Genomic DNA, 19,247 nt, shown 5'->3' with positions numbered 1-19,247 from the left:
GAAGCTGCCCGGATCTGTACCGGATGTTGATTCTCTCAGCTGTCGATGAAATTGTAATAAAAACAGCGTTACAGTTTCAGAATATTATAATAGCATCCGCCACAATTTCAAAGCATTACGAATTCATTATTATCAATTATTTGTCATTAGGTAGCTGGTAGCTTATCATTATTATTTGGAGGGATTTGAAAGTTAAAGATTCTCTCAAATTATCAGGTCAGTAGACAAGAATAGCTGGTGTTTTAGCAGAAACTTAATTCGAAGGTGACTTGACAAGATATTCAACGTTGAGAATTAAAAGACTGTGACGAATGTTGATCTCTTATAAAATTTACGTTAAGGAAAAATAGATTTCAGAACTTTCGGAAGATTTGTAGCTGACATGACAACCACAACGGTTGGAACGGTTTAAATGTCACAGCGATTGTATCACAGATATAGGTAATGCTTCGCGAACTTTCGTCTCTGTTTAATCCATGTGTCCGTGATTTTTAATGATTCACGATGATGATTAAATGTAAATTTTATTGAACGGCACCGACTATATTTCCGATTATAATACAACAGAACATTTGTGCGTGTATGCGTGTATTCCGGTGTAGAATGCAGTGAACTAGATTTATATGATCTTAGCGGGACTTTTTTTATCTATCGTTGCGTTATAGGTATCTCTAAAAACGCACTAATCGACGCCCGACACCAATGTAGTTTCACTTAACGCACGACATGACGTCATTTTCGCGTCATACCGTTAAAGTGCTGGCTGGCTATTATACGTTTTCTCGCAGTTTTCTCTTTCTGAAACGATTTCCGATGAAAACGTGTCTTCTGATGATTTTTTCTCGGACATATAAGAACCGTCAATATTTACTTTTCTATGATTTTAATATTCTGTAGGACAACAAATCTTGCACCTTTTCCACTTTCCGCGTTGAACTGCTTCGCTTTTATACAAATCTAGAATTTTAATCGGGATATTATGCTGGACAAAGATCATATCTGCCTGATACACATTGAAGAAAATTCGCTGAAAACGTCGGAATTTCACGCTGCACCTGATCAAACAATCCGGACTCCCCATCGATTCGCTCGAGGCCGCGAACGATCGCGGGAGTTCTGGATCTCTCGACTTCGTGGATCCTTGGATCGCACCAATACTGCACGCTTGCGTATATATTACGAAAACACAGCACAAACGTCGCTCTTTTCAGAAAAGTGTCATGCCACGTTTCTGACTCCCGTCATTGAAAGAAAAGAATTATCATATTAGGTTTAAACGCAGGAAAATCTTTCGTAGCATGAATAACATACAAGCAGGTAAGAGAATAATTAAAAAAATTAGGGCTTGAAGATGTGATCTGCGAAGCCTCATCATGAGGTGATATAACAAACAGTTTGATTATTAATAATTGTGTTATTCTCAGGTTATAATTTCGTGTTCAAGTTTATTACAAAATAATATCGGTACAATATCGATGAGTTGAAATCTCGATGTTATAGATACACGAAAGCTTACTGTGATGCTGAATGCTTATTTGTGACAGTAAAAACAAGCCATTGAAATAAGAATTATTTTGTGTAGCAGTAGATCTACAGGTAGATCTTATAAATTATGTGTATAAATTTTTCAGTTGTTTACAATGATCTCACCCGTTTTCACTGTCGCAAATTCAACCCGTCCGCAAGATTCACTAATGTTAATACTTTACGCCACACAAGTGGATCTTACAAGTCGCGTGCTCAATTACTCCACTCTTGTTTAATGTAGAACGACGCTTTATATTTTTTCAAGATATATTTTTCTTGTATCTGTAACATCGAAAGGTGGACTCACCGAGATTATACTGATTTCATTCAATCTTCGGTCTCTTTGAGCTATGACGAGGAACCGCCATAATGGCGTGGCTCGAGATGCCATCCTCATGCCTCCTCATGGTCGTTGTCGCGGCGCGTCTTCATGGTCGCCGCCATCGTCGCGGTCATCGTCGTCGTCTTCTTCTTCTTCGTCTTCGTCGTCATGTTCGCGATCGTCTTGTTCGTCGGTTAGGTTAGCCATCGTCTTCGTCGCCGTTGCTCTCGTCGAGGTTTCGCGCCGTTGGTTGGGTGTCGTCGGAAGAGAGGTGGGCCGTTCTTGCGCGCACACACCCGATCACTCATGCACACGCACATACACACACACCCACAATCTCTCCATCTCTTCTTCTCGCCGCGTCCCTCCACCCCACGGGGGAAAAGGGGCGCTACTCTATATCGGTGGTATTTTGGTTTTGGCTCGGCTCGGCCCGCGGCAGTTCTGGGAGTGGAGTTCTAAAAACAGCAGAGGTAAGTCCTGCCTGCTGCTGCTGAGCAGCTGCCCGCTTGCTTCTTCTTCATCATCATCATCACCATCATCGCCGTCGGCGCGTCGCGGCATCGCGATCTCGCGGTTCTCCGTTCGCGTTCTCCGCTCTCGCGGTACCATCGTCGTCGTCGTCGTCGTCGTTCCTCGCGTACCGGGTCGTCGACGTTGTCCACCTCATCATCAGCAGTACCCCGTAGTTCTCATAGTTTCCAGACGCGAGCTTTCGGATACCATCAGCCGTGCGCGAATTCGCCATCTTCGCGGTTGCTCTCCCGAAGGACGTCTCCCTCTTTCGCCCATCTTCATTTTTCTCTCTTTCCGTTTTCTTTGTTCCGAGAAGAAACCGCGACACCGAGATCGAAAACCGAGCCCGCGGCACTTTTGCGACTACCCGCGGCGATCGCCTCGCCGCGTCTCTTATAATACACACCCGCTCTCTCGCTTCCGATGGCGGTTTACTAATTCAGCTTACTACCCAGAACCCACCCGGTCAACCTTCTTTTAGGCACCACCCTGCCTGCGGCACGGGCGCACCTCTTCTTGCCCTGCGCGCATCCCGGTATCCACGGATTTATTTCTTCGCGCGCGGGAATTATTTTTGGTGTCTTTTCCCGCGGTTTGTTAATATACACCCGCCGCGGCCGGTTCGCTCGCTTCTCGATCCACCTCTCATTCGTACGTTCTCTCTCTCTCTCTCTCTTTCTCTCTTTCTCGTCCTCGTGTATACCCGTACCTATTACTCTCCCGTGAAGATTACTCTCTTTCCCTCGCGACGGTCCTCGCCGCTAAAACCGTAACGACACGTCGCGTCTCGCGATCGGTACACGGTTACTCACGCTTTTAGTCGCTTTGCCGCGAGCACTGTGCGCGCTTTCATCCGTCCGATAGGATTTAGCAGGATCCGGCAGCTCTAACGATCCGTCGTAGTCGAATTCAGCGGTCTAGGATCGACGTCGATTCGACTTGGCTTCTTCATCTTCTTCATCTTCACCTTCGTCTTCTTCGTCTTCCCTTCGTTCGTCACGACGAATCACGTTCGCAGCGGGTGTTGTTAGTCGCAACGGCTATAGGTTACTCGGACGTAACGGCTACTCAGTTTGTGGATGTCATGAAGTCGTTGCTTCATCACGTAGTTCCGATGCAAGTTCTCGGAATCCGTGAAGTGGAACCTGCTCGTTGACGTGAGGTCTCACGTAGAGAGGGCTTTGCCGTCGTGGACAGATGTATGTGGGCTGCCTCGGCTGCCAGATCCAATCGCGATCTTTCACCCTTTACCGTAACGTGCTACGATAGTTAACAGAGATCGAACTGGTCCCTCTATCCTCAAGGCGAAAATACATCGCGCTTGGAGTCGGAGCTTTTTCATGCGTGTCACTTTTAATGGCATCTCAGCTTTTATTTTCGCAATGTGTCTTCAAGTCTAATGTCACAGACGAGCAACTGTGGCAACATTATTGAAAATTTAATATTACCTACATTCGTAAAAATTTAAATTCTTCCAGCTAATTTTCTCTAAATCATTTCCCACAAATTGAGTGGAATAAAGTCGTTTAAAACAATCTCTGTCTTGTCGGGTTCGAGATATTCGATCACGGAAAAGAGTATAAAAGCTGCAAAATTCCGCGGCTTTTACTCTTGCGAATTCCAATCGAATTTGCAAATTCATGAATCCTCCATATTCACTGCGAATATATGCACGTAGCTATCATCGTTTAATTTAATTTACTTCCAAGTAATTTCAACCGAAACAAAGCGCTGTTCGTAATAGGAATTCCTCGTATTACTAGCGTATGATCCTTAATTCAATTTCCAATTTCCATGGAAAATCGTGTGCGAGTTTAATCTAACATTTTCTGCTTTGACACACGTTCATACGTCGTAATTTTTTTTATAGGATTATTGCGTGCGAATCAAAGAAGAGAAAAATCACAAAAATTAGACGTAATAAATAAATGTCGGGCAAAGTTAGGGATTCTGTAAAAAGTTTCTTATATATTTTTTACAGAACTATAAAGAATTGCTTATTTTTGCTGAAATTGGAAGATAAATGATTCTCTAATTAGCGATATTTGCTGATATTTTAATATTGTACGCGCGCGCAATTAACAGTCTTATGTTTAGATGGAAATGTAAATTGAATCTTCAAATTTTATTTATGGAACGACTGACATTATTCCATATTAAATTTGCGAACGTTTAAGCAAGGAAAATAATTTACATGATTTAATACATCTACATAATTCATCAAATTATTTTACCTGACGCGAATCGTATTTATTTTTTATTAGAAAAGTTAAGAATCTGCTCACATTTTTATTATTTTCGACAGCAGTTTGTTGATTTTTTGCAATTGGCCGCAATTATTAGCAATTAGTGTTGATGTGATTACTCCAAAAATAAGATAAAAATTTCCCCGACTTCTTGATTATCCTCGTTAATTGTTCTTTCCTTTTTTCGACTGTTACAAATTGAATTACTAATTGTATCTTTGCGAGAGTGTTTACGAATTAATGTTCGCTGTCGCATTCGCCATTTTCGTGACATATTCGCTTTGTATCATCATGGATCAGCTGTGGATAGCATCGACGTAAATTCTTACGATATTCGCCGTTACCTTGACTAGATTCTAGCTGGTTCTCTCTCTCTCTCTCTCTCTCTCTCTCTCTTTCGCGCTATCTAATAATGCAGAAAAAAACGCGGTTAGTGGGCGTACAATTTATTTCTGGTTTGCTGTTTTTTTTTTTAATTTTATAGCGTGCCATTACACGCCGTGTATAGGCGCAATACCAAAGTATACTCTTCGCGCGTATTTTTTACGCTCCGATGCCCTCATCGTGTCTGTTACGTTCAGCGTAACGATCCACGTTTTGTCAACTATATATATACATATATATAATTGTTTATTATTATCCCTGGCATAAAACGAAATCTGGCGAGTGGCGAGTCTCACGAGAGCCTCAGAATACACTTCGCACACATAACAGTTTTCCGTTCTGTTATACGATGTTGCTTTACCGGATCTCTTCGATTCTTTTTTACATAGTAGCAATCATTTCTTGATTTATAGGAGGATTTTTATAACTTTGCGAAATCTCGCAAAATACAATATGCGATACTTGATACTCGATGTAATATGTGAAAAATCTCATGTTTCTCTTATCTCCTTCGTTTTACTTGTAATCCATATGTTATCGACTCGCACGACTCGACTTTGCACAACAATGCGACGTATAAACGAGTGTTACGCTAGTGTTCAGCTTTTTGTATACCCGTCCGCCCGACTTATGTTAGACGATAACGACGGCCAGATGGTTCACGCCGAGGGCGACTTGTACCTCCTCGAACAAAACGTGATTTTCGTCTTTCATCCGTCGTGGACGTACAGCGAGGAGCACTAACACGAAATAACGCGATCTAACTCATCTCCTTCGCGTAATCTTGCTGGTATAATGCTGCATGTTCGTGTAACACACCGCACAAGCTTTCTGTCCGTGAATTTTCATACTTAGCGAAGTAATGTCGAATTCATCACGTCGTACGAAGTAGCTTCGCGTTTATATGCGGAGAGCGTGCCGATGGAAAATCGAGCGGATGAACATCGCTAATTAGTTGCTTTTCAGAGAACGGCAGCTTTCACTTAAAGTTGCCGTAATGCTTTCGAGTCGCGAGCGGTATTACATTTACGATAGAAGCGAAAGCTCAAGTTTCCATAAATGGATTCATAGAACTCGTAGATAACGGCGTATCGTTGCGATATGTCGATTCGATCCTTATATAACGTTACTATGTTCCTCGAACTCGATCATTTCGAGAGAGTTATTGAAATAAGAAGCACAAAAGAGAGGGAGAGACGTCCATTACGTTTCCCAATTACGAACGTTGCAGGGAAAATGGACGGGGTACATTTAATCTCCTTTTGACGTGTATAATTCGAATATCGTTATCGCGTGGAAAATTGAAGAGATATATTATTCCCTTTTAATGGTCCATGACGTTTTACGACTTACGACCGACAACGTCGCGTTGACCGTTGATTTTTCGCAATATATATTATCCGAAACGCGGAAGCGCATCCGCGACACGTCAACGATATTTCCGTGGCATTTTACATAACCCGGCGACTGAAATGCTAACGAACACAACGAGCCGCGGGTCAGGTCGATCCGGTCGGTCGGTCGGTCGGTCGGCGAAGTTCCGAACTGATATCACGCTTAATTGAATCTGACGCGTTTCATTGACATCGTGCGCGGCGGGCCGAGCACACCGCGCGGTTTAAATGCGCGCGGAGCTTTCGAGCGCCGCGCAAAATGAAGAGTGATGACTCGAAAATCCGCGCGACTATTTACGGCTCGCACGAACTCGTAGATAGGTAGAAGCGCGCGATCGATAGCGCGCTCGGATTCCATGACAAACGTTTGATTTTTTTTCTTTCTTTTTTTTTCGTTTTAGTGTGCAACGTTTCTTGTTTTTTCCCTTCCTTCTTTCCTTTTTTCCCCCGGTTGCAGAGCACTCCTCGTTTATGGTGACTGATAGCTGTATCGTCGTAAATCATATTCAGCGGTCCTGAGGCTTTCGCGATCGCGCACGGGGGCCGGTCCTCAGCCCGCCGCGAAAAGCCCCGCCCGGTCTCGCTCCTTTTCTCTTGACGTCGTGCCAAGTGCGCGTCGCGTCGCGCCGCGCCGCGACGCGGCCGAATGGCCGACGGATGCACGATGCTTTTGCACCGCGAGACCCTGACGAGAGCTTTCGGTCCGAAACACGATTCGAAAGCCGCTTGCGAAACGGATAGCTCTGAAGGATTGAGGGCGGAGATGGAACTTAGGTCCACATCTCACAGATAGATCTATATTAGGATCTGAAAGATATTCGCGCGCGAGTGGGATCTCCGATATTTTTCTTCCTAAAAGATTTATCGGTCCTTCACGGCGATATTTCAATCGATTTTTGCGTTTCAATTGAAATTTCTGCATTCTACGTTTGAAGTGAGATTCGCTTTGAAGTTTTCTACGTAAATCCGTATGTGTAATCGGCATATGATTTGATTATCGCGAAATCACAAATAAACTCGTTCCTGATGGAAAAATTATGAAATTAGCATCCATAACTGATGTGTGGACTAAACTACCTCGTTGAGTTATATAAAAGCAATTTTTTATCGTCGTAGATTTTTCTTCTTATTTACGCATACGAAACGTATATATAGGCGTGTTTTGAAAATCTGTTCTTCGAATATCTTGTATATGATATACCGATGATTTTCTGATTTAATTAATAATCCAATGGAATCAACTTCCATTTAATTAATACCCTCGTTAGCGAGAATTATTAATAGTGCGCGGTTGAAACATTTTAATAACTATGCAATGTAATGTTATTGCTTCGATGGTGCGTTGGAGTTTTCATAATCCGTTCATTGAAATATCAAATAAGCATGTAGGCAGCATAATGACCAATGCACTCGCTCATTAAATCGCGTTATCCTTTTAATACTCACGGTATAACTCACGCGTATATATATATTTCTGCATTAGGTTTCCATCTGTTTCTTTTCTTTTTATATATAACTTCGTATTCGATTACTTAAATGATTATGACGCGTTTTTGTTACGATTGAACGCGAAGTGGAAATATCACGTGGATAACGTTAAATTAAATCGCGTTCTTTTAGTATCCTCGCGGTATCACTCACGTGTCATATTTTTCTGCATTAGATTTATATCTATTTCTTTTCCACATAATTTCGATTATTTTAAATTTAAGTAATTATATGACGCGTTTTTGTTACGTTGCGACTAAACGCGAAAGAGAGATTCCACGTGGATCAAGGCGCGTTAAATTAAATCGCGCTATCACTCACACGTCATATATTTCTACATTAAGTTTGCATCTATTTCTTTTTCCCCATATAACTGCGTGTTTGATTACTTAATGAGCGTGACGCGTTTTCGTTACGATTGAATGCGAAGCAAATATCATGTGGCTTAAAGCACGTTAAATTAAATTGCTTTATATCCTTTTAGTACTCGCAGCCTTTTATTACTCACGCCTCATGTATTTCTACGTTAAGCATTTATTCCCTTTTTTTTTTTCATATAAACGTGTTTGATTACTTAAGTGAACATGACGCGTTTTTGTTGCGCGTTTTTGTTGTTTTGATTGAACGCAAAGTAGAAATGTCACATGGATTAAAACGTTGCTCGTTCGAAGGTCGAGCGAAGAAAGAGGACTGCAGACAAAACCCCAAGAGATTATGTTAATTATTCGTGTAATTGCATTTTGAATTAAATTTCTTTACTGATTCATGTAAAACGCGAGGTTTTATCCCGCAGCCGTTTTTATCTTTGTGTCGCTAAAATATATCAATTCCTATTCAGTTTAACGTTAACAGTTGACGCAGCGGCGGCAGCTCGTACGCTCCATGTATAATGTCACATCATTTATAGTCGTTACCTCGTTCTGTCTCGCGATTTTTCTCGTTCCCGAGCTGGTTCGCGATATGACTTCATACCTGTCATACCTTTCACATCGAAATATCATTTGAGTTACTCAAATAAAGCCGAGAAAGAGTATATTATATCCGTCAAAATGTACGAAAAGAGCTTTATAAACTACATCGGTTTTTTACTTTTATATAAAACTTTGAATTTAAATTGCTTTAAATTAAAAAAAAAAGTTACGGAGAATTCATTATTTATTTAAAATATTTTTTTCTTTAGATCTCCTGCCATGATTGAAATTTTCTGTTAGATTATCCGATACGATTCTTGTACGACACAATAAAATTTACGAATATTTATATGATATGTATATTTAGTAGCGTCTGTCGTCTCTATTTTTGTCGCGGCACGATGGGATGGAAGCTAATCGAGAAAATCGATCACTCTTTGATTCGCACCAGTATCCACTGGGTGCTATCGCGTAAAACGCAATGAAGGGTTAAACGTAGGCAGACATACTGGCTTTAACGTGACACGTTCTCGCGTTACCGCGGCAATATGTGAACATCCCGCCTACGTATACGTATATATCGTTTCGTTAAAACTCCCTTCGTTATCCCTCGACAAACTCCTCTCAGCCTTCTGCCGTTGCTCCTCTCGCTAGGAGCAAGATGTCCCTTCGAGATGTCGGGACGAACGGCAGGCAGGGTGAGCGGATATCCGGTATGGCAACAGACGCCTGTCTTGAGTCGGAGTGTCGCGCGGAGAGTGAAAGAGAAGGAGAGAGTGAGAGAGAGAAAGAGAGATACGAGAGATCGTTCGTTAGTGTTGCTCGCTCGAACGGGTAATACGAGGTATGGTCGCCACCTGGTATTTTCGTTCGGGCACGAACGAGCCTTCGAAATCTACTTCTTCCACGGGAAGTCCACAAGTTTCTTTGCTCCTCCGGAAAGGGAGCTTTGGGACAAACACCGCGCCTAGATCCAATCGCGGGCGCAAGCCTTTTCCGGCGAAGTCTTCGAGCATAACTTGATTCCGTGCGACTTTGTCAAACGGAATCTTCACTTTCGCTCACGATACATGTATTTGACATTAAATCCTGAAAAATATATTAACTAAAACTGATCGCGTTCATTTAGGTGTCCTCATTGATCGCAACGTCGACTCTAAATTGGGCAAAATGTTTGACCGAGCACGGATTTTCAGCGTATTACATGCACGCTAATATCCTTTTTTGTTAAAAAAAAAAGCATCCCGAATGCGTGTACCGAGTCTTTTCGGCGAATATTATCGGTCGCAGATTTGATAGAATCTATACGATACAATATGATATATAACGTCATGATATATTACCCGGCACATCCACTCTCTTTTTCTTTTTTTTTCTCTCTTTCTCCCGGATTTAAATAATTATTTTAGCCTCGTACATTTCGCTCAGCTTGTAATCCCTTTTTCTCAAAATATCTTCTTGATAAATATTCCCTGGTTGACGATGACCCCATTTGTGCTGTTTAAAAATTACACTTTATTGAATTATCCGCGAGATCCATTTTCCATCAAAGCTATACACCTGAGACAGTTTGGAAATATATTAGGAACTCGCGATATATTCGAATATGTAAATTAGTGTTTGAAGTCGGGATAGAAATAAGTCGGAGTTTGATGTCGAGCTGTATATATTTTCGTGGTTTCAATTTTCGCGTGTTATACATAGAAAAATGTGTCTTACACGCCAATCGTGGCTTCCACTGCTACAATTAAGCGCAATGATCATTTCCATTATATTTATAATATGGAAATCTGCATTCTCTCCCGAATTATATCGACTTCAATCCGTAGTTCTCTCCTATACATGAAAATACTGCGATAACGATCCGCGACTCGCTTTTCTTCTTAAAGCATTATACATATATAATTGGTTATCGGAGAATTAACTTTAGGATTAATTTTAATCTTAGATCTAGGGCATATACAATTAGTATTGGAGCGTCTAGCATTGTGATATTGAGCCTTTTTTATATTCTCTTAATTTAATTTACTTCTTTCTAAGTACTTTACTCGCTATCTCTCGCTAATCGCAAATATTTTTTTTTTGAAGATAATTTTCGTATAGAAATGTTAATTAACAAGAAATCCATCTGACAAATAACGTGAAATTTCTCATCTGGATAGATAGAAGGATCTTTCTGATAACAAGCGATTTACTTTATTTTATAAGCTATATTATTCTGCGGCTTTTCGAGGAATATTATTAATTAATAATGAAAACGCGATTGAAGGTTTTCATTTAAAATGATATATTTGCAAAGTGAATAGACACTTGAAATTTTATTTTAGTTTTAGACTCATCAATATTTCACGAAATATTATGTATAATTGATCGCAAGTAAAAAATTTTAGTAGGTTAATAAAGCTTTGATCTGAAAATTCAAAAATCTAAAAATACAAGTTTTATATCTACGAGAGAATTAATTTTTATAGGATAATTATTGAACGGATACAATTTAGATTTCGAGGCTTTGAGATTAATCATAATTGTCTATTCTTTTAAATTATATCAAGTTGTGGCAAGTTATTGGCAAGAGAATCTATTATATATATCAAGACAGAATAAATTATTACATCTCGGCGGTAACAAACACTTGAGACGTATTTAAATATAAGGAATCTGTCAGGTATCTGTCTGGCTGAATATCTACGTGACGAATTATATCTCGCCGAATTATGCGCGCTACTAATTAATAACGTCACCCGCGGACTACCGGCAGGTACATGTCGATCGATCCCGAAAGTGACGATCGTCGAAATATAAAGGATAATTGTTTTGCAGCTTTGAATTTTAAAAACCTCCGTTGTGTCCAACGTCTATTTTCGTTTCGCGAACTGTCTCGCTCCCCATCATTTTCGATGCGCTGCTATTTTCGATTCGGCGCTCGATCGACCAGGTCACACGGTTAAGCGCGGTTCATCCGATAATGAAGATGGACTTTCCTAGATTTTCCTGAAGAATTTAATATCATTGCTACCGTTGGTTGCCGCTGCCGTGCGAGTTTGACGACGAGAGGAAGAGAGGGATGGAGACAGAGAGACGAAGAGACGGAGATATATATGTATACATATACATATGTATATGTACGTATGTACATATATGTGTGCGAGAGAAAGAGAGAGAGAGGGGGGGGACTTGTGGTACAGAGTGGCGAAGGGAATAGCGAGAGAGGGATGCGCGACTATAACATATCGCCCCGATATTGTTATCGATCCCGCCGGTCGGAAGGTATTTGTTACGTTCATTGTTTTTCCTTCGCACCGTCGAGCAAAAGGAGATCACGAGGGCCCGGCGTCCCTTTTACAGTGCTAAAAGGTATCCGCGCCCATCATCTCTACCTGTTTTCTACGCTTTCTCTTTTCTCATCCCTCGTCCCCTTTTTCTTTTCTCCTTTCCCTTTTTCTGGGTGTTCTCTTTCTCTGTGTCCCCCCGGGAATTTCCTTCTCGCCTACATTCCCGGTCTTTTTTACACGACAATTTCAACACCGAAAAAAGACTCACGTTACATTCGAAACAGGAGAGAGAGAGAGAGAGAGAGAGGCGTTTATTAGCAACAAGTATTTTGTGGCTTTAACGTTAGACTGGTAAAAATTGACAAAAATTAGAAAATATAAATAACAAATAAATATCTCTTATGATAAATTTAATACCTTGGCAAGTCTCCGTGCTAAGTAGTTATGGTGGTAATAATATTATGAACAGAAGAGCGTTTTTTCTCCTTTTTTTGTTGCACAAATAAGACGCCGGTCGTAAATAGAAACGGGCTATATTTAATGGATCAAATGCATGATAAATTCAGTTCGCGGATAAATCTTTTTGTGCAAGGTTCGCGGTTTATTTTCGTAATTTATACTTTTACCCGCGCGACTCTCGATGCGCATCGAGGGCGGTCACAGCGGTATTAAATCGGTCTCGATTGCGGGGAATGATTTTAAACACGATTTGTTTTACATTTTACCAATTTTTAAATGACGTTCAAAAATGAGGTAGACAGGTGACGACGCTCTATTTCTATCTTCCACGACATTTTCCATCGTGACCTCGGCGCAATGGATATATCAAGATAGTAATATTATACTAAAATAATGTAACGTTGACTTCGTAAGATCTCCGAGAAAGAGAGTTTGTCGATCGCGATCCATGTCGGTCGAGTCGACGGGAGTGGCGGAGCAGAAGGCGACGTTATTTTTCACGAATGGCTCCTCTCGAATGCATTTCATAACCGAGTTACTCGTCTATTATCCGTGCTTCGTCATTAATTTGTCATTTCCAGCTGAATGGATAGGTATATTTTCTTCCACGAAAGTGTCACCGTGAGGAACGTGCAGCAGTCGATCCATCCGGCGCGTCGCATCGGTTCGCTTCATCTCGCACGACGGCCATGCATAGCTTATGCCGCTTAATTAAATATCCCTGTTCGCCCAAGCACCGCTTGTCTGACATTCTTTTTCGATATTTTACACGGCGTACCCGTACGAGCTGTATATATTCTCGACGATGTTCGAAGCAACGCTGCAAATTTTTGCGCTATATCAAAACCCTTACATGTGAAAAATAAATGTTAAAAAATATAAGAATTTTCACACATTAGAAGTGTATATTAGTGAATTGTAAAGAGAATCAGATGTTTTGACAGCTGCATATAATTATTCGAATGTAATTATCACGCATATAATTATCCAAAAACACGGATTGCAATTTTCAGCTATCGTGATATTTCTGTATTAACATTTGGGAGAAAAAGAAAGATATAAACGGATTTAATGTAGTCGGAGAAACGAATTATCTCCGAGCAATTTCCTCGCCGTATTTCAGTCTTAATAAAATAATTTTAGGATAATTGATATTGTCTGAATTAAAACACGATAATATACATATATATATAGATAGGAGTATTACTTTAAAATAGTCGATTTAAGTAATCCAATCCGACGTGTTAAATTTCGGTAGGGATTTTAGAGATATCTGATCGGTGATTGCGTGCGCGATTCTGATAAAAAAAATCTTACAAGCCAGGTACCCCACCGAGTAAGTTTGCCCCTGTCGGCGCAACCCGTCGACCTCGTTGCCCACTACGCCAAACATCGTTGCGTATCCGAATGCATCTCCCGAGTGCGAACGATCATCGTCGACCGCGGACCCGTTTTAGGCTGATTAATTACTTATCCGTCTTCCGTTTCTCGTGTCTTCTCGCGCTCGCTCGGCGCGAGATCGATAGGCCAGGACATATTGAGCACTCGCCTGTGCTCTCTCTCTCTCACACACACACTCTCTTTCTCGACGGGTTAGGTTGTCCAACCTCTGTAGGGGTACAGCTACATTGCAGCTCATGCATAATACATTACGATCCGACCTGGAGTAGATTTATATTTACCCCCGTACCGGCGATAATTCGTTAAATATCGACAGGCACCGCGCGGCTCCCGCGCGAGCTTTTTACGTCGACGAATATCCGACACGAATATTCCCTCCGTCTCGTAGATCCTCCGTCTTATTGTACGATCCAGGCCAGTGCAACAGTTGTGCACGAGTTGTCAGGGGCTTAAACCAGGCATCCCGAACGGATGCCAGTCCGCGATCGACTCGAATAATTCTCGCAGCACGGCCGTGTGTCATGATCTCTGCGAAAATCTTATAATAAATAATCCTTTCTATACGACTGGTGTCATTTGTTAAATGACAAGCGTTACTTGTATACGTTACTAGTTTGCGTTTGTCGACAAAAAATTACTTGTGCTATTTTATTGATATTCCAGATTTTCACGAGGCCGCGGATTTATATATATAGTTACGGAGAGGCCCGCGTGTTCTGTTATATCAATAAGTCTAACATTCTACTATTCTGATATTCCATTAGTCTGTATTCTACAATTTTCGTATTTTACTGTATTGATTTCGCCCTGATTTTATTCTATGAAAAAAAAAGCGGTTTGCCGACTCGCAACTCCGGTTGTCCGCGAGCGCAATTCCGAAATTTTTAATGACGTGTCGTAAAATCCGGTTGAAATGTGCGCGCGGCTATTTTCGCGGCGATTTGATATATTTGTCAGGACAGATTTCATATGTCGTGACTATCGGCCGTCTACGCTCCTCGACGGATGGACCGCGGCGAGTGTCGGCGATTCCGACTGACGTGTTAACCGCGACGCTCGATATCGCCTTAGCAAATCGACGTCAATTTCGGATGTGATTTCCGGTAGAAATCGGAACATCGAATTTTGAATGTCGATCGCGCGGTTTCGAAAACTGTCAACGTACTATTCTAAATCGTCTGTTCTTTTCTCCTCTCATCAGAGGACCGACAAATGGATTATTTTCCGCCATGCAGATATTTTTATCCTTTAGGGTTTCTCGCAAGCCGTGGTACTGAATATCACCGTTGACGTTCGCTCGTCTTTCAGACTAGTTTTATGAATTGTTTAGTCTCTATATTCATTATGTCTCTCTATAGCTCTTTTAAACGTTTATTATCTCATTGCCTTTTTTCTCGTTAGATCTCATCTTTACTCTTAACTTCTAAGGTTGTTATAATGTTGTTATTCTCATATCCTTCTTTCAGCATCTTATTCTGCGTCTTTTGCTGATGTAATTATAATTATACTATGTATAATTATAATTACTGAAGGGTACCCCTCTTTTAATCCTATTTATACATAAATAAATAAACATTCTACGGATTATTATTGATTGCAATTATGACATTTTCTACAGGAGATATTTTAATGAGATTAACATATCGCAGCCTTTCGATATTAGATTCTTGCCAATTTAACTAATCCACGAACTGGAATTTAATTTAAATAAATGACTTACTTTTCGTTCATCTATTTCGACGAATATCTCAGATGCTATACGCGTGAACGTATAATCGCGAGCTTGAATACAAATGTCGAAACATTCGGATTATGCTGAAAGTTCCAGAGTCGGAGCGAGCGATCTTGTCGCGAATATGTCCTGTATCCCTATTCTGTAGTTTTTAATTACGGTGTCGTTAAGACAGCTTTTTTTATCACATATATTGTACCTACGCAACGACAATACAATGATAACGATAGGGTCATTAAGAGATCAGTCTGTCCAGCCTCCCGTTTCGATCGGATACCGTCACGAAATCAAGAAAAGGGGGGGAACGAGACACCTGTCTCGCACAATGTTACGCGGAAATTGAGCGGAAGCGCGGATAACGCCTTAAATAGAATCGTGCACTTGCATACCGCGGTGCATGACTCGGGCAGTCGCCGCGCGTTCGCGTACGGCCAAGTCTATAACACAATTGTTATTTTCGTCGACTCCGAGGCGCGCATATACACACTTTGTAATGCGCCGAGCTCCGTATAAAACGCAGGTCGATTCTTGAACCGTACACCGCCGCGGTATTTCTGGCGGGCGAAATATTAATAAAGTGTAAGGATGCTACCGGTTTGCGTAAACACGCCGGTCGAATCGCGCGCATCGACTGACGCCAAATGTGACGTTTAAGCGCCGTTTCCCCGCTATTTTTTTCCTATATATTCATTTCTCTTTCCCTCGCGTATATACGAGACACGGCACGGACGGGACGCACGCGGCGCGGCGTCTCCTCTTCCTATCGGCGTGCACACGACCGCGACGTAACGGCTCATAATCGCCACTCGTTGTTAACTCCGTTTCGTAATTGCCTCTTTTTTCGCTAAGTATTTTTCTTGCGGTATCGGGGCTCTCCCGCACTTTGCCTCGCGCGCCGATCGAGGAAAACGCTTACGCCGTGAGAGGACTTAATCATTCTTCAACACGTGCGTCGCGAGATTGCATTCGAAACGATAACCAGGAATCGTGCGCGCGCGCGCGCGCGGATTGTTTATTGCGTATCGATTTTCTGTGGGCAATCCTCGCGCGATCGTAGATTTGAGAGATCGTTACGCTGGGGCAATTTCTCCCAAATTATAACTGCATTCGTGCCTTTCCTCGTCTCCCAAACTTTATTATGAATCTCTAATATCTCTATGGTTATTAAGCAGGAAGTTGACCCTTAAAAATGCGCAGCTTTGGATATATGCAAAGCGACTTTTCGATGCTCCGTGTACTCTCTCTTATGAAGTTTCAACTGCAAACGCGCGACTCTAATATACATCTGTAAAAAGAGCCTTCTCTGGCCTTTCTGTCCCATCCAGAAGGGAAAATATTCAGGTCATGAAAAATTGCACATTTAAGGCAATGGAACATATATTTGATGTTATCTACCTAACTATATAATTTTTACATAAATTTATCGCATCTTACATCAGCGAGTCTTTGCATTAATAAATATCTGAGGAGACAAATGTTTCTCTCTCCTTTATTATTCGTTTCTTAATTCTTTATATCACGTTAGCACCGCAATAGAAAAATTTACGCACGATTTATGAAGAATTAGACCGAATACATTGATATTAAACTTTAATATGCATTTCTTTCCTCATAACTTGCATATTTTTTCTACTAAAAGGACGATTGACGAAACTACGGTCAGGCCAAGATTATCAACATAGTTAATTAAAAAGGGCGATAAAAGGAGAATAACGAAATCGCGCGCGCGCGCGGTTTTCGGTTGTGCCGCTGTGGTTGAAAATTCGCAGCGGTCTCGCGCGGTGCTCCGTTCCTCCGTTGCTCCGAACGAAATAATCGCGTCGCGCACGCGTCTCGCTGTCGCTGCATCGCCGCCGACCGCGAGAACACGCGCGACGGCGCGGCGCGCCACGCGAGTGCGAGGGGGACGCGGCTACGTCGCTACGTCGTCGCGCCGAGAGCCAGCGACGAGCCGGCAATGAGCGGCGCGAGATGGCGCGCGCGTCGTACGGCGCGCGATTGGACGGCGGTCGGCTGACGTTTGCGGCGTTATCGACCAATGAGCGGGCGCGCCGCGGCCGACGTATCTCCGCTCGCCGTGGCGAACTTCAGAGGCGAGGTGGACCGACTGGTACACGATTACCAGCCGCGGCGACTCGTTTTTCCCCCCTCCTGCTCCCTCAGTTCTTCTCTCTTTCTCTTTCTCGCTTCCTCCGCGCTCTCTCTGTCTCTCTCTCTCTTCCTCCCGCGCGCGCGCTCTCCACCTCCGTCCGTCTCGCTCGCACGTACGCACGCACGCACACTCTCTTCTCGCTCGGTTCTCAGCGCGACTTCCTCAAATCTTTATTTCAGGCTCGACCGCGAACTCGGGGCGAACTGGTCGAAGCGCGCGCGACCGCCCCGGTTTTTTAACCGTCCTCACGGCAAGCTCACCGCAAGCGGCTACCGTCGCCGCCGCCACCGCCGTCGCCGTCGCCGTCGTCGTGCATCGTCGTACATACGCGCGACTGTGTGCGCCAGGGCAGCACCCGTCGGAGTCGCGGAGAGACGACGCGTGTCTAAATTTGAATACGCTCTGGCAGCGTAGAGAGAGGAGAAGCAGTGCCGTCCGCGCGTGTTACGCCGTCGGAGTCCTCGCCCGCCGTCTTTTCGCCTCGCCGTTCACCGTCGGCCATCGTCGTCGTCGTGGACTGTCACGCGTTTCGGAGCAAAAAAAAAGTATATTTTAGGAAAGAACGCGCCCGTATCACGCCGTGCATCTAGTCAACGCATCTAGTCCCCCGCGATCCACGTCGCGGATAAAAGCTAACCTATCTTAACCGCGCGCGCGGCACGAATCGGAGCCGAGCGTGACACCGACGCACGCGTGCACACACGCACGACGACCTAAGAATAATTCACGCGCCGCGACACGCAATCAACCGAGACACGGTCCCTATAAATATAATCGTGCGCCCTTTTTGCGAGTGATTCACGGCGAAGGTGAAGGAAGCGAGAAAGAGAACGAGAGAGAGAGAGAGAGGGAGAACGTGCGAAGAAGAGGAAGAGGCAAAAGCGGAGGAGGGACTCGACTCGGATGAAATTGGCGAACGTTCGCGGTAGATTTTTCTTCGACACGGATCGCGACGGCGAGAGCGAGAGCTGGAATCGTCGCCGACGGACCGCGTGAGCGAGGAAGAGAGTAGTCTTGTTGAAGAGTGTGCCAAAGAGGGAAAGTAAAAGAAAAGGGAGATCGCCGATAGAAAGACACGACACGACGGGAAGAAAGAGAAGAGAGAGTCACGCGAGTGTGCCTGTCGGTTCGGCGTGCGGTATCGACGACGCGAATTAGTGTGCGAGAGAATCAGCATCCGGCGAGGAGGACGAGAGGAAGGAGGAAGGAGGAGGAGGTGGAGGAGCAGCGACAACAGCAGCAGCGGGAAGTTTTGTTTTGATCGGCGAACGATCGCGCCGTCTCACGATCTCTCTCGCCTCTCTTTCCCGTCACTCCGTCGACGCGAGGCGGCCGCGGGGGTGCTGTATCACGGTGTGGGGAGATATCGATCGCGCGCGCGGGACCATTGACGTCGTTCTGGAGAACGGCCGAACGTCGTGAGCGAGAAAGAGAGAGAGAGAA

This window comes from Temnothorax curvispinosus, unplaced genomic scaffold (assembly GCF_003070985.1).
Source record: "Temnothorax curvispinosus isolate PA1 unplaced genomic scaffold, ASM307098v1 QBEX01007415.1, whole genome shotgun sequence".
Taxonomy (NCBI): domain Eukaryota; kingdom Metazoa; phylum Arthropoda; class Insecta; order Hymenoptera; family Formicidae; genus Temnothorax; species Temnothorax curvispinosus.
Note: the sequence above shows the minus strand (reverse complement) of the source record.